Source organism: Drosophila nasuta, chromosome X (genome assembly GCF_023558535.2).
Source record: "Drosophila nasuta strain 15112-1781.00 chromosome X, ASM2355853v1, whole genome shotgun sequence".
In the NCBI taxonomy this organism is placed as follows: domain Eukaryota; kingdom Metazoa; phylum Arthropoda; class Insecta; order Diptera; family Drosophilidae; genus Drosophila; species Drosophila nasuta.
The window spans coordinates 26,534,108-26,550,678 of NC_083459.1; the positions used below are offsets into that span (position 1 = coordinate 26,534,108).

Consider the following 16,571-nt stretch of genomic DNA (forward strand, 5'->3'; position numbering starts at 1 on the left):
CGCGCACATATAGACTGACACGCCCCCTCCTACACACACACACACAAACACACACACATTCAGCTTGATTTTAAAGTTTAGACATGGCCACTAAAGCTGCAGCAACGTTGATTCGCATCCTTCGTTTGCCACAAAGCGAAGCAAAGTGAACCCAGAGGAGGCCACTTTGCCATCGCCAATTAAGTCAGCTTACAGTTCACTATACGAGGGAGAAAGCGAGAGAGAGAGAAGAGAGAGAGAGAGAGAGAGAGAGAGAGAGAGAGAGAGAGAGACAGAGAGAGATAGAGAGAGAGAGACCTTCTCCATCGAGCGCATTTCAATATTAAATTTATGCTTTCGCTAGGGAATTAGACAGTTGTTGTTGTTCATTTTCACTTTAATTCATTTTCTCCATTTTTAGTGCTTAGTTTGCATACACAAAAACCAATTGTCAAGTTCAATTGGCCAGCAGAATGTATCCTTAAATGAAATTTGGGAATCTCCTTCACTTAACTACACTACTACATACAATGTTCTATGTATTGAGAAACTAGCAATCTGACAATCTGGTATATTTTGTAGTATATCAACATACCAAATATATATATATTTTGGTATATTTTTAGTATTTTTGTGGTATATTAACTTTAAGAATAATGCTGCGCACACTCGATTGTAGTTTTCTTACTTTTTTTAGTATATCAATTATTTTCCATTTTTAAATTTTAATTTTAATTTTAAATTAACTTTTTCTTATCTTTATTATTTTCAGTTAGCTTTTCTATTTTTGTTTTAAAATATTTAAGTAATTTATCGTTTTATCACTTACTAGGACAGACTTTTTTGTTGTTTACTTTTCTGTTTTTCTATTTAATAAGAAGAAAAATCGTGCTAAAATCAAGAATAATATCTTGAAATGCAAGTTGACCACAAAAATGTTGATTTAAGATTTGTCCAATCTAAAAATCTTATTTTAAATTTTTAATTTTTTTTTGTAAGATCGAAATCAAGATTGGCAATCAACTTTTTAAAGAACATTTTTCTCTCTGTGTAGTTAGCTAACTTTTTTTTCATCTAAGCTGCCCTTTGACAGCTGTAGTAGAAAACAAAAGTTATGTTTTCTAAAAAGCGGTTTTTTTAATGCTTATTTTTATTATTTTATTGAAATAACGAACACAATTCCTAATTGCAAACAGATTAGTCTGAGGCTAAGTTTTTACTAATAAACCATTATTAGCTTTATTTCTTAGCTACACTTTCTTTCAAATTTCATAATTGTCAAGTTTGTTGATTTCTGGTCTCAATCATTACAAGGTATCTGCTCGTCGAGCATGAATTTAGAACAACTTAAACTACGTGACAGTTGAAGCACACTCAAAATAACGAACAACATTTTGCTGTAGCTCGTTCTGTTTTTTGTTGCTTTTGTGCGTTTGTCGTGGGGTTAATGTTTATAGCCAATGCGTTGCTTTTGACCACTGACCAGGCTATCCGGTTCTAACCGCTCGAAAGGACCAAGCAGCAAGGACATGAGAAAAGAGAGAGAGAGCGAGAGAGAGAGAGAGAGAGAGGGGGAAGGAATTTTGATTTTGGATTGGAGCTCGTTTTAAAGCGGATTTGATGCTGTTGAATATTATTTATGGCTTGCCTTTTATTTCTCTCGCACAACACTCGAACCTCCGATATGATAGCGACTCTTAAGAGCCACAGACACACACACACACTGATACACACACTGATACACACAGGATTGTGCGAAAATATTTGCCAACATTCTTTGGGTATTTAAACAAAGATTTATTTTATATATAAAAACACATTCATATATAGTCTATACGTATATCTTTATGTGGTGCAAACGGGCAACGGAAATTGCAAGTGGAGCGTTGAATCCTTTTCAGCTTCAACACGTTCCTAACGTCCTAACTGCCTGTGACTGTGTGTTGTCTATCTGTGTGTGTGTTTGTGTGTGTTTGTATGTGTCCATTGTTCAAGGATTTGTTGGGACTTGTTTCATATTTCACGATAACTCCATTTATCGTTGTTTTGGGGGCTTTAAAGATGAAATGAGGTTATCAGTTTTGCGGTTTATGTTTTAAGGCTCTCTCTATTAAGACCTCAACACAGATTGCAAATGCACACACACACACACACATACACCCGTACACATACATACATACAGACACTTCATAGGACTAATTGATGCAATATGCATATTTGGTCTATTAATTTGTGTTTATGCATAATTCCAATTAATTATGCATAATCGTGATTAACAGCCAAATGCAAATGCGACTTCACGCTGTCAGAAATTGGCTCAAATTAAACGGCGGCAACAGCCCATTTGCCTACATATATACATATATATATATATATTTTTCTCTCACTGTATTTTAATTAGCTTAGTGCACAGTTATGTTACTTTCTCTCTCCCACACACACACACACACACTCTCTATCTGTGTGTGTGTTTTATTTACGAGCTTAACACGTGACACGAGCGTTTTATCTGCGCCCAGCGACAGTTGGCCAAATATTTGGACCAGGTCCAGGTCTTCTCCCCCTCCATTTGAACGTAAATGAATATGGGCACTGATTACATTTGGGATTGGGACACGCCCCCCCTCCACTCTTCTTGCTTCCTCTTGCTCTTCTCGCCATTTGGGTTCGGCTATTTGGGTAGCATCCAAATAAATCTAACAGCTTTTGCAATCGCAGCCACAAAAATGCGATATACAATTGAAATACATATTTGTATTTGTGCTAGGTTCGATATCCAAATTGGTTACAGCAGCAAAAAAAATAAATGTGCCATGATATCGTCGCATATACGAATTCGAATACGAATACCAAACTATAAAATGGACGCATTTTCATTACGGTTCTAGCTGGCAACATCAGTAAAAGATGGCAGAGAACTATAAAGAATCAAGGCAACATGAAAGCTTAAATATATTTAAGAGAATTTTAATGAAAAAGTTGTCAAGAAATGATGAAAATAAATTAGAGAAGTTAAAGGAACGTTTAAAATGAAATCAAGTTAAAAAATATTGTTAAACACTTTTAAAATAACACTCTTAAAAAATGGGAATGGGAAATAAGAGAAGTTTTCCTAAAGATAAGTTCGCTGAAATAGTGAAATAAACAAAGAAACGAGAAGCACAACGAGAAGTGGCACGAATTGATAAAGAAGAAGCTAAGCGAAAAGGCAAACGAAAAGTGCAAAGCGAGAGAAACTGAACGAAACGTTATAAAGAAGTTCATCGACCTCGAAATCTAGAAAATTAACGAGAAGCAAAGCGAGAAGCTATCTAAGAAACTCAACGAGAGGCTAAGCAAAAAGATAATAGAGAAGTTCAACGACTTGCAAAGACAGAAAATAAACGAGAAGAAAAGCGAGAAGTAAAGCGGGAAGCTAAACGAGAATTAAAACGAGAAGTTGCGATGCTAAGATAAGTTCAACTGCGTGGAATTTATAAAATAAACGAGTAGTTTACATGAGAAACAAATCAAGAACAGCTAAGCAAAATGATTTAGAGAAGTTAAACTTAAAAAAGAACGAGAAGCAAAGCGAGAAGCTATCTAAGAAACTCATCGAGACGCTAAGCAAAAAGTTTAAAGATAAATTCAACGGCTTGCAAAGTTAGAAAATAAACGAGAAGAAATCGAGAAGCTGAACGAGAATAAAAACGAGAAGTTATAACACTAACTCAACGAGAAGCTAAATAAAGAGAAGCTAAGGTAAGTGCAACTGCATGCAAGCTAGAAAATGAACGAGAAGATGAACCAAAAGTGAATAGAGAAGTTCAATTAGGAAATTAACGAGAAGTTTTATGAGAAGCATATCGCAAACAGCCAAGCAAAAAGACTTAAAGAAGTTCAATGTCTACACTTGAAAATAAACGAGAAGTAAAGCGAAAAGCTAAGCGAAGAGTTGAAAGAGAAGTTAACCTATATACAAAACTAGAAAATTAACGAGAAGTAAAGTGAGAAGCTGAACGACAAGCTTAACAAGAAGCTAAGCGAGAAAATTAACGAGAAGTAAAGCGAGACAAACAAATTCAACGAGAAGCAAAATGAAGTGATCCTAACATGAGTTCAACTGCATGAAGACTAGAAAATAAACGAGTTGCTGAACGAAAAGTGAATAGAAAAGTTCAATTAGAAAATAAACGAGTAGTTTCGTAAGAAGCAAATCGAGAACAGCGAAGCAAAATTATTTAGAGAAATTCAACCGTATCTAAAGCTAGCATATGAACAAGAAGCAAAGTGAGAAGCTACACGACAAACTTAACGAGAAGCTCAGCTAAAAGTAAATAGAGAAGTTCACCCATATGCAAAATATGGAAATTAACGAGAAGTAAAGCGAGAAGCTGATCGAGAAGTAAAGCGAGAAGCTGAACGAGAAGTAAAGCGAGAAGCTGAACGAGAAGTAAAGCGAGAAGCTGAACGAGAAGATGCGCGACAAATTCAACGAGTAGGAAAACGAAGCGATGCTAAGATAAGTTCAACTGCATGCAGACTAGAAAATAAACAAGTAGCTGAACGAAAAATGAATAGAGAAGTTCAACTGCATTGCTGCATTCAGTATCTTTTCGTTGGTAAATCGCACTGCAAATGCAACTGATAAAGAGCTTAACTTGACGTCGACTTCTCACGCTTCTCAATGCATTTCTCCCAGCTTAACCACAATTCATTTAGCGTTAGGGTTGTGCTTATCCTTTGCTGCTTAGACAGTCGCCCACAGTCGAGGGCTCGTAATAATTAGCTGAACGATGGAGGGAAAGGGATGGAGAGCGAGAGGGGAAGAGAGGAGCTTGACTTGGGTTATGTGGATGCTGTCGACGTATTAAGCTGAGACATGTCTAGATTTGTTCAAAGCGCACACCACAACTCAATTAGATGATGGGCGAATGCTGTTTCACGATTCTCGCTAACCTCCTAGATCCTCCTCAGCTTTCTAACTCTCTCTCTCTCTTCCCTTGCTTTGCCAAATTTCATTCACATTCCCGCTGCTCGAAATGCCTTTTGGCCGTGTGCCCAAAAACTTTCGACATAAGTGTGTGAGCGAGACAGTTAAAGTGAGAGAGAGAGAGAGGGAAAGAGGGAGCAACTCCTGCACTTCTTCCAAGCCAAAGCCAAAAAAAGGCAGCTTTGCTGTTTAAGTGACCCTCGTCGTTTATCTCGCTTTTTATTTGGCCAACGCTTCGGCAGCTTTTGGCTAATTTTGTTTATTAAAAGTTGGCTGACCTTACACCACCTCTACCTCCCTCCCTCCCACCCCTCCCCACACTCTTTGTGCTTGTTTTTGGTGGGAGAGTAAAACTTTCGCCACCGCATCGCGCGTTAAAGTTGCGCCCCGTTTTCTTGTTGTTCATGTTTGTTGGCTCATGTTGCGAAATTAATTTCGGTTTGTGTGCCGTTGAGCTTTCAGGGTTTCAGGGTTTCAGGGTTGCCAAGTGTCATTAGTTTGTTGTTTGGCAGGCAACCCGGAGACATAGTTAAATTAGCTAAACATTGCGGTTGCTTTTACATTCATTTGCACTGCTGCCAGCCAGCCAGCCAGCCAGCCAGCCAGCTTGCCACACGAAGGGGCATGTGCAGCATTTGATGGAAAAGTTGCCTCTGCTTTCCAATTGATGTCAGACTGGACTGTGGGGGGGTGGGAGGAAGGGGGAGGTGGTGATGTTGTTTGTTGGCTGGCGACTTTTCGTTCGGTGGTTGCCATTGCCTAATGGCTTTGCTTTTGCACTTCACTACACTTGGCCCGAAAGTTTTCGCATAAAAATTTAGATAATGCTGGCAATGCTTCCTATAAATGGGCATTTCTCTGTGGGCGTGGCCAATGCTGCAGCAGCAACAGCAACAGCAGCAGCAATGTTGCCACCCAAAAATGAATTTGTCTGCACTTTAAGCAATTCTACCCACAATTATTGCTCCCAACTGCAAAAATGCAAGAGAGCTAGAGCCAAGAGAAAGACAGAAAGAGAGTGAGAGAGAGAGAGAGTGCAGCTTGAAGAATTTCTCAACTGTTGCGGTTTTGGAATTAATCGACTTAATATTCAGATTGAAGATGCAAATTATTTGCACCAAAGGAATTTTTCGCTGCAATTTGTGGCGTTTGCTTCGCATCGCCTGCAGCAAAAAAAGAGATTACACAGGGGATACCCCAAAAGAAATCTTTGGCAAACTTATCTTAACTAAAATGTATCAATTTGTTAGAGATAAAATGCTTTATTATGATAGCCAGTGAGTCCTTGCACTTCCTCGATTTTTAAGTGTGCCAGATTCCTCAACATTTTCTTTATTTTTTTATACTGCAAACTCACTTCTATTGCACAATCAAATACGTCTGAAAACTACGTAAAAAATTTTTAGCCTTGTGGCTCTTACCATTTAGCTTGTGCGTTAATACTTCAGTTATTCCCAACAAAAAGTTTTATAAATGTAGATCAAAATAAACCCTCTTTATTGCTTGATGAAATAAGTCAAACTATAAACTGCAAAACTTGCAGCCTTCTAGCTCTTACCATTTGACTTGTGTGTTGATACCTTAATTCATCTATATTGATCGATTAAATTAGTCAAAATACAATCTGATCAAATTCAAGTCAAACTATAATCTGATAAATTTGCAGCCTTCTAGCTCTTACCATTTGGTCTGTGTGTTGATACTTCAATTGGTCCCAACAAAAAGTTTAATATATGTAGATCAAAATTAATCGATCAAATAAGTCAAAATAGAGTTTGAAAAAATTGCAGCCTTCTAGCTCTTACAATTCAGCTTGTGCGTTAATACTTCAGTAATTCCCAACGAAAAGTTTAATAAATGCACATTAAAATAATCCATCTATATTGATCGATCAAATTAGTCAAAATACAATCTGAGAAAAATTGAAGCCTTCTAGCTCTTACAATTTAGCTTGTACTTTCATAAATTAGCCAGTTAGTCTAAACTAAAAGTTGAATATATTTTAGATCAAATTCAAGTGAAACTATAAGCTGATTAATTTGCAGCCTTCTAGCTCTTACCATTTGGTTTACAGTTATTCTCAATAAAAACTTGAATATATATAAATCACATTAATCCACGTTTATTGCTTGATTAAATTAGTCAAACTATAAACTGTAAAACTTGCAGCCTTCTAGCTCTTACCATTTGGCTTGTACTTTGAAACATCAGCTAGTAAGTCAGTTAACTAAAAGAAGAATATATTTTATATCAAATTAATCTCCCTTTATTGCTCGATGAAATAAGTCGAACTATAAACTGTAAAACTTGCAGCCTTCTAGCTCTTACCATGTGGCGTGTACCTTAAAAACTAACAGCCAAGTTTCTCAATAAATAGTTCAAGTTTTATCTATAAATGTTAAGGATTAATTAATATTAATTTTGAAATTTGACAATTTCGAAGCAAGCGCATTTGGCAGTCAATCATTGAGTGCACTCATAATTCAATTCATTTAACAATGCTGCTTAGTTTATGGTCATAGATATTGTACGACTTTCTGGTTGCACAATTCTCTGACATTGCTATGAAATTAAAAGTGCTCGAACTACATAAATAAGCTGCGATAGAATGAATAAATGAATATAGTACAACCGCAAGTAGAGCTCGTGATGTTGAAATGAATGAATGCAGAGAATAAAAGAGAGTAAATGGCACTCCGAGTTGCTAATAAAGTTTTCTTCTTCTGAGTTTATTCGTTTTTTTTTTGGGGTTCGCGCGCGAAAAGTTAGTTGACTGACTTTAATATTTATGTAGACAGTTTATCGATTTCATGGATAAGAAGTAACAACGAACGAGAGAGAGAGAGAGAGAGAGAGAGAGTTTATTGAGTGTTGAATCGTTCAATGGGAATGCACATAAACGAAAGATGCCATAACTGTTTGACAAGCACCTGGCACTGAGAGTTTCGACGCTGGCCATCAGTTCGAACTTCGAACGCATCGTCGCTTTCAATTGCGAGTGCGAAAGCCGAATGGTGGGGCATTGGTTGAGTGCTTGAATGGTTGAATGGATGAATGGTTGGACTGCCTGCCTGCCTGGCTGCAGGGCACAACAGCACGGGCATCACTTATCAACCATTTATAAACAATAAACGAATATAAACAAGAAACTTTTGCCAGCATCAAATGCATTACAACAATGCCGCAAGCAAGCGAGCGAGAGAGAGAGAGAGAGAGAGGAGAAGGGCGAGCAATGACAGTGCCAGATAAATGGCATAAATATGGCAAACAAAATGGACGAAGGGTGCACAAATTGATGCGCCCTGGGAGAAATTGGCACTGTCACTGCCAAAGACGGGTCGACGGGATCACGAGTTGGATTGCGAAGGGCAGCTGAGAACGTCGTTGGGGGGGAGGGGGGTGAGTGGAAACGGAGAGTTACTTCGTCAGCCAAAACATGTCAATGTGAAAACTTTTTCCCTCCTTTTTTTTTCTTCCTTTTTGTGTGTGTGTGTGTGATTTCTTGAAACTTATTTTTGCTCCGTGGCTGGCTTTTCTTTTGCTTCATTGAAAGTTGCTGCACAAATGGCAGTCAACAAAACAATGTGCGGGGCGGGGGGAGAAAACAGAAGTCAAATTCAGCATGACCTGCAAATACTGCTTAAATCGATATATATATATTTGTATAATATATATAGAGTCTTTAACATGAACATTTTAGTTATTCATATACGTATAATAAAATATGAATTTACTTGACTCTTTTAACTGCCTAAGCTTTACTTTGAAGATTAGTTTAATTCTGAATAAAATTACTTAAACATTAAAAAACATATACAACAAATTAATTTCAATCTGGTTGCTTTGGCCTTTGGCTAACTTAATAAATATCTTTTAGAATACTTATTTTTTGATTTAACAAATATTAAACAAAATTTGGATTTCATATTTGTCGTAGCTGTAAACATTAAAATAGCAGTGCTTACGATCCAAGTGTTTAAAATTAAAAAAATACTATTATAAACGCCAATTCGAAACAAAATGTAATTATAACAGCTTGAATATGATATTCGTAATTCATTACATTGCCTAATCTTTGTATTCTTTTTTAATGAGCTGCCCACTCGTCTAAGCAGCGCTGCCAACTGTCAGCGTTGCCAGATTATTGTGTCGCAATCGCTTCGCCGCTTGTCATGAGCAGAGAGCAGCACACATGACACAAAGTTGGGCCGAAGTAATTGGAAAAGTTTATGGCTGAAATAACTCTTGAGTTTTTGTCGACTTATCTGTTTGCTTAGCATACCCCTCCAGCGGCGTCAGCTACAGGGCATTCCCCAGAACAGAGGTAAAAACAATGCGCAAGAATAACAAAACAACAACAACCAAAACAGAAGAAGAAAACGCAGAAGACGAAAATTTGTACTGCACAATCAAAGGGGTTCGCTTCGGGTTTGGGAGGGGGCGTGGAAGGTCTGCAAAAGATGACACCAAACGGCAGAGAGAGAGGGAGAGCGGGAGCGAAAATGGGGAAAAGAAAGGCAAAGTTTTACGTTTATGTTTGTTTACGAAATATGAAAGGGAAGCGCGTTGAGGAAATGGCAAATAAAATGCCGAGAATGCCGAATGCGAGACGCAAGCAAGAAGGAGGAATGAGGAAGGAGAAGCAGAAGCCGAAGCCGAAGGTTGAAGGTGAGCCACTGACTACTGCTTCCTCTTCTTCTATCACTCGCACTCTCACTCGCACTCTGTGCAGTTGTACATATGTACGTATATATCAAAAGTATTTTATGCACATTAGTTGCGCTTTTATGAACTTGAAGTTGTCATTTCTAGCCAACAAACTTGACGCTCAACTGTCGTCCTTAATGTCCCAACGTCCTGACTCACGTTCACTCCCCTTCCTCCCTCCCTCTTCTCTTCCTCTTCATCTTCCTGCCTATCGCAGCTATCGTTGTTGACGCTGTCGTCCTATGCATTGTGGCATTGCTGTTGTTGATACTCGGCCTGGGTCTCTGCCTGGCAAAGGCAACCGCTCAAAAAGCAGCTGCAAATGACAAGAATTTGTTGCTAGGCTTGTTGTCTCCTCCTCCTCCTCCTCCTTCTCCTCCTCCTCGAACTCACTTCACTCTCTGCTTGCTGCGACTTGCCTCACGCTGTCTTGTTGCCTCTTGTTGTCTAGTTGCGCACACACACACACACATACACAGAGAGAGAGAGAGAGTTGCGGCGCCTCCATCGTTGCGTTCGTGGCATGTAAATATTAACTTTGAACAAAATACGACACGGTCGGACCCAGCGACTTGGAAGGCCAAAAACCCATCATACAACCCATCAAAAGCAGCGACCCAGTAACCTCAACCCAACCAAAACCGTTTCGAACAGCAGCAGCAGCTTACCCATCATCTGTGCGTTGCACTCAGCGAAATGATTGGACAACCCAAGGTTATGTTGTCTTTAAGTTTAACATAGAAATGAATTGTTTTCGACTCGGTTACAGTCATCGATACTATCAAGCATACTATCGATAACTGTAGATTTAAAATCAACAATACTTTTGATAAATTTATATTTGCTTTACTTTAACGATTATCAACCTATTAATTCAACAGTTTAGTTTAAGGAAAATAAGACTCTTGTAATTACTTACTTGCTTACAGTATTATCTTGCATACTATCGATAACTGTGAGTATAGTAATGATAGGACAGCCCAAGGCTATGTTGTCTTTAAGCTTAACATAAAAATGAATTGTTTTCGACTAGCTTACAGTCATCGATACTATTAAGCATACTATCGATAACAATAGATTTAGAATCAACAATACTTTTGATAAATATATTTTTGCTTTACTTTAATGATTATCAACCTATTAATGCAAGGTTATGTTGTCTTTAAGTTTAACATAGAAATGAATTGTTTTCGACTAGCTTACAGTCATCGATACTATTAGGCATACTATCGATAACAATAGATTTAGAATCAACAATACTTTTGATAAATATATTTTTGCTTTACTTTAATGATTATCAACCTATTAATGCAAGGTTATGTTGTCTTTAAGTTTAACATAGAAATGAATTGTTTTCGACTCGGTTACAGTCATCGATACTATTAAGCGTACTATCGATAACTGTACATTTAGAATCAACAATACTTTTGATAAATTTATATTTGCTTTACTTTAACGATTCTCAACCTATTAATTCAACAGTTTAACATAGAAATGAATTGCTTTCGACTAGCTTACAGTCATCGATACTATTAAGCATACTATCGATAACAATAGATTTAAAAACAACTATACTTTTGATACATTTATATTTGCTTTACCTTAACGATTATCAAACTATTAATCCAAGGTTATGTTGTCTTCAAGCTTAACATAGACTAGACTAGCTCGACTAGCTTACAGTCATCGATACTATTAGGCATACCATCGATAACTATAGATTTAGAATCAACAATACTTTTGATAAATTTATATTTGCTTTACTTTAACGATTATCAACCTATAAATTCAACAGTTTAGTTTAAGGAAAATAAGACTAATGTAATTACTTACTTGCTTACAGTATTATCTTGCATACTATCGATAACTGTGAGTATAGTAATGATTAGACAGCCGAAGATTTGTTTGTCTTGAAACTTTGAAATGAAATACTTTCAACTAGCTTACAGTTATCGATACTATCGATAACTTTGGAGATTGTAGATTTAGATATTAGCTTTTACATTGTTATAAGTGCTTTCGAATAGCTTATGGTTATTGATACCATCGTGCGTACTATCGATAACTGTGCGTATAGAAAATTATTGATTTAAAATAAACATTACTTTTGATATCTTTATTAAAGGTTTTAGGTTTCTTAACAATCATCAACCTATTGATTCAACAGTTTATTTTAAATAAATTATACTATCGTAATGTTTAATGTTTAATTGATATTCGACGTAATCTTAAGACTCTATTACGAAATTGCAAAACTGAATGTATCAAACAAATTCAATAATAATAATATTGTGTATAAGCTCAGGAATATTTTATTCCTATAATAGTTTAAATTCATTTTCCAAGTGTTACTATCGTTAAAATATCGTTAACTTGCAGTTACTTCAAAACGCAATCTTTCAGTTTCCAATGGATTTACAAAACTCGAGAATAGTTACAATCCAATTAACTTTCCTTTATATTCCACAATTAGTATGTTACTTGACTTGTTCGCTATTGACAAAACAAGTAAAGCATCGTTAAGCTATCACACTCTTTGATAAAACATCGTAGTGTCACAAAAATATCAATAGAACGAAATTTAAAGTGACTTCAGATTGCCAGCACTTGCATTTGGAACAAGTGGAGCTTAAGCTGCTATCAAAGTGCAACAAACATTTCGTAGACTGGCATGCCATAATCTAGACTTTAACTAGATTTAGTATACACTCGCAGTTTAGTTATAGTTTATAGCACATTTCTGTGCTGTCTGTGTGGTTTCTGTGAGTGTAGCTGAGGCAGCAGTAACATATAGTATACTATAGCAACTCTGGAGTCTCAGTTAAATAAAACTTTTGCGCACATTTTTTGTCATACTTTATGGATGTTGTCGTTGCAGCAGGAGCACAAGAGAGAAACCCTTTCCCGTTCCCGTTCCCTTCTCCTGCTCCTCTAGGAAAACTCCACTTTTCTGCTCGACCATCAAGCTGTTGTTTGCAACTAACGCAACTTTTGCTACGTCTCGCTCTCCCTCTCTCTTTTCCCTCTCTGTCTCCCTCTGCAACTGGTATATTCAACGCGTAATCGGATGCAACCCGGCTTAGAAGTTTTGTAATTGTTGCGATGGCTGCCAGGCAACTGGAACTGCAGCTGCAAACAGCCACAGCAACAGTTCGAGCTCAAGCGACTACCGATTTGACCCACAAAAAAAAAAACAACAACACTCACACACACACACTTATATATATAGTATACATAAACAACACGAAGGAGAACAACAGGCTGTAGGTGCTTGCAGAAAAGGGATAAGGAAACAGAGCCGCTTCATTAAAGCCCAGTTATGACACTAAGCGAAAAGTTGTGAAGCGTAAATTTTGGTTTTTTGGGGTTTGGCAGCCAGTCTCTCAGACTTCGTCTCGTAGTTTTCTTAACGCTCTCTGAACACGTGTCAACGTTGCGTATGATTGATGAAGGCTGAGAGCCAACAGCAACAGCAGCAGCAGCCGAAGCCGAAGCAGCAAAAACAATAACAATAACAGCAAAAAGGACATTGAGTAAGCATGTCAGGCACAATGATGAAATAAGTGCGTGTTCACAACGAAAACAGCCCATGTTCTCTCTCTCTCTCTCTCACTATCAGAATGATTGAAGCATGCTTCAACAACAACAACTACAACGAATAGGGGGCAGAAAACCTTCTGCTTGGGTTCATTAAACTGATGGCAAAACAGCTAATCGCATTCCCAGGCTGACTGACCTCCATTCCCTCATTCCCCTCTGCGAGCCTCTGCACAAGTTTTGCTGACCAAGCCGAAACTCAAAATTGATACGCACTAATGTCCTTCAATTATGTAAAATTGGGCTTGTCTTGCTGGCCTGACAACTTTGCTTCCTAGGCATCGGGCAAGTGAAGCGGAAAACACAAAAAATATGTCTTCTTCTCTCTCTCACTCTCTTTATATCTATCTCTATCTCTATCTCTATCTCTATCTCTATCTCTATCTCTATCTCTATCTCTATCTCTCGAAGCCTATTTCAAATGCTTTCATTTGCAATCAGTTTTGATGGCATAATAAATACGTTTCCATACGCTTGCGACAAATTATGTTACGCATTCCGTTTTCCTTATCCCTAATGTCTCCTTAAACTTATCACATTAATCGACATCTGAATTGCACTCTACTCTACTTAATGCTGTTTTGAGCAACAATTTGAATCAAATTTGTCCAGCTGTCAGCTGAGTTCAAATAGTTGACTCTCTGATAAGGTTTGCTTCGATTGAAAATGTTGTAATAAGCGATTAAATTGCACACATATTAAACTAGTATAGAAATAGATCAGTTAAAATGTAGTAATAATAATAAATAAATTGCACACAGATTTAAATTTGCTACTGCACTTTGATTGCAAATAAAATCAAATGGGAAATACGCTTACAAATCAGTAAGAAAAAAACAAGTAAGAAAGCTACAGTCGAGTGAGCTCGACTGTGAGATACCCGCTACCCATTTTGAATAAAAGAAATATATTTTGCGGTATTTTTCTCAAAATATGCCGAATATACTGCAAAAATACTAAAAATATACCAAATGGTATATTTGGTATATCGATATTGTACCGCATTCAAAATATACCATAGACGGCACAATATACCAGATTGTCAGCCAAAGCAACTCAGACCCCTAGTAAGTAGGCGCTTTTGCCCATACAAAAGTATTTCTTTAATAACTTCCACAATTTTTCTGATTGCAACCAAATTTTCAGGAATCATAACTACTATAGTAATTATAGTATACACCAAAATTCGTACCTCTAGCTTTAATTGTTATTCGATTTTTTTGATTTGCGGGGGCGGAAGTGGGCGTGGCAAAAATTTGAAACAAACTTGATCTGCGTGCAAACATAACAAATGCTGTCGAAACAAAATTATAGCTCTATCTCTTATAGTCTCTGAGATCTAGGTGTTCATGCGGACGGACGGACAGACGGACAGACACACAGACGGACAGACGGACATGGCTAGATCGTCTCGGCTGTTGACGCTGATCAAGAATATATATACTTTATAGGGTCGGAGATGCCTCCTTCTTCCTGTTACATACATTTCCGGCACAAAGTTATAATACCCTTCTACCCTATGGGTAGCGGGTATAAAAACAAAAGAAAGGGAAAATACTAAAAGCGAGAGCTCGAACAATTGGTTTGCTTATCAAATGAGCAGGTAATAAGTGATTAAATTGCATACAGATTAAACTAGTATAGAAATATATCAGTTAGAAATTTAGTAATTATTATAAAGAAATGAAATTTGTATATAAATAAATCAGCACAGCAAAGGCAAGTCACTGATAATGTAGAGTGATGAGAAATACACAATGATTGTGCTGGTAATCAAGAGGTGTGTCATAATTTTTAAGTGGGCGTGGTCAAGCAGAATAGCATCTCAAAGACTGCTTAAGGTTCACTCAACAGTTGTAAGGTTCACTCAACAGTTGAGTAGAATTGCAACAAGTGGAAGCTGACAAGTAATCAGAGGTGTAAAAAAAGTGTATGCCAAAAATTTGGAGATATGTGTGTCATATGGTGTGTGTGTGTTTGACTAGGCGGCGGACCAAAATATTCGAGTGGGCGGACTTGCTAAGTGGGCGTGGTCATACACAAGATCTTCACAAAGATTCCCCAGCTCGCTTAGGGGCACTTTTGGTCCACTGTTGCTCAACAGTTGAGTAGAATTGCAACAAGTTGATAAGCCAAGCTGCTGGTAATCAGTTGTTTGCTAAAATCAGTTACTCAACTGTTACTCAACAGTTGTACACATTCTCAACGTGTTCCAGGTAATCGCTCGAGTGTAAAAAAAGTTTGCCAACAATTTTAGTTTTTATGAACTAAATGCATGTGTGTGTATTTGACTAGGCGGCGGACCGAGATATTATTGTAGGCGAATGTGCTAAGTGGGCGTGGTCAGGCACACGATCTTCAGCAAGATTAAAAAGCTTGCTTAGGGTGCTTTAACTCAACAGTTACTCAACTGTTGTACAGAATTCTCCGAAATTGACACAGTGAGAAAAAAATCATTGCCAAAAATTTACTTGCATGTGTGAAATTTCGATGTATGCGTGTTCGAGTGGGCGGAACTGCTAAGTGGGCGTGGTCAGGCAGAAGAGTTTACCTAAATTTATTTTTGATCATCTGTTGCTCAACAGTTGAATAGAATTGCATCAAGTTGACAAGTTTGAAATAAATTCATTCACAATGCAAAATGATTTCTCAATGTATACCTTAAAATTAAGCGATAAGACAGTGTTAAATATAATGCAATCAAACCTTTTTTAAATAATAACCTTAAAATTATAGTAAAAAAAAAAGTTTTACCTTTTGAGCAAGTCGGCAATCAACAGTCGAGGCGTAAAAATTTAGTTGGGCTTTCCACATTGAAACAGATTCTAAAAAAAAATGCAATCATAAAATAAAAACCAATGATTAATGTAATAATTTTGAATATTTTTGCTTAATAATTACTAAATTTCAAATTTTTCATTCATTGAAATTTCTCTATTGCTGACCTTGGTTAAATATTTGTATTTCTAAACAACTCTTCTTTAGAGAGAAAAAAATTGTTTCTGCGCATCGCAATCAGTCTGTGTGTTCATCTACATATGTATATAGTATATAGTATATAGTATATAGTATATTTATATGAGTGAAAAGCTATCAACAGCTGTACAATCCATTTCGAGTGTGTTCCATGTGTAATTTGATGTGCATGGGAATAAACAGGCAATCGGAATTGCTTTGGATGAAGTGGTTGGGGAGAAGAGATGATTGGCTGACTCATAAAGCAGCTGTGGAAGAGGATGAAGAGCGTTTTATGTGGCAAATGCAAAAGCAAATTCAAAGCGCGCTACTGCACTTTGATTGCAAATAAAATCAGATG

General features: G+C 37.1%; 1 protein-coding gene across 3 annotated transcripts in view; it reads right to left on the bottom strand.

Annotated features, from left to right (window-relative positions):
* The window catches only part of LOC132797174 (teneurin-a), a 300,879-nt gene extending 284,799 nt beyond the window's left edge, over nt 1–16,080 (bottom strand). For all 3 annotated transcript variants that reach the window (XM_060808718.1, XM_060808719.1, XM_060808717.1), the window contains exon 1: nt 16,010–16,080. The gene's annotated coding sequence lies outside the window, so the exon portion shown is untranslated. The remainder of the gene's footprint in view (nt 1–16,009) is intronic.
* Between the last annotated feature and the right edge of the window lie 491 nt (nt 16,081–16,571).